This window comes from Merops nubicus, unplaced genomic scaffold (assembly GCF_000691845.1).
Source record: "Merops nubicus isolate BGI_N331 unplaced genomic scaffold, ASM69184v1 scaffold30691, whole genome shotgun sequence".
NCBI classification, from domain to species: domain Eukaryota; kingdom Metazoa; phylum Chordata; class Aves; order Coraciiformes; family Meropidae; genus Merops; species Merops nubicus.
This window is the reverse complement of record NW_008589472.1, coordinates 2,319-2,691: the sequence shown is the minus strand read 5'-3', so window position 1 is coordinate 2,691 and position 373 is coordinate 2,319. Positions and strand designations below refer to the sequence as shown.

The window sequence follows — 373 nt, the reverse complement described above, 5'->3', positions numbered from 1 at the left end:
GGGTGATGTGCCGTGCCTGTTGGTGGCGCCCTGCCAGGCGGGTGACAGGCAGGGTCAGCTGGGGCACGGGCAAGGGACAGCCCGAGTAGGGGTATGTTGGACTGACCCTTCCTGGGGGGTAGATCAGGCAGGGCAAGGGAAGGAGGTGTCCATGCTGGATGGGAAAGGATGGGAAAGACACAGCAGGGAAGTGTACGGTCGGGGGCTGGACAAGACCTGGCAGAGGAGAGAAGGGCAAGGCAGGACAGGGTGCAGGTGCAGACAGAGCAGGCACAAGGAGGGTGCAGCAATCCTACAGTGGGCAACTCCTGGAAGGGAAGGGAACAGAAACGAAGAAAGAGGTGGGGAAGGTGGGTGGTCGGAGGGAAAAGAG

The 373-nt window shown here is 61.7% G+C and overlaps 1 protein-coding gene across 1 annotated transcript in view; it reads right to left on the bottom strand.

Moving 5' to 3' along the window:
* The window catches only part of CD72 (CD72 molecule), a 4,492-nt gene that overhangs the window by 3,334 nt on the left and 785 nt on the right, over window positions 1–373 (bottom strand). The gene's annotated exons all lie outside the window — the stretch shown is intronic.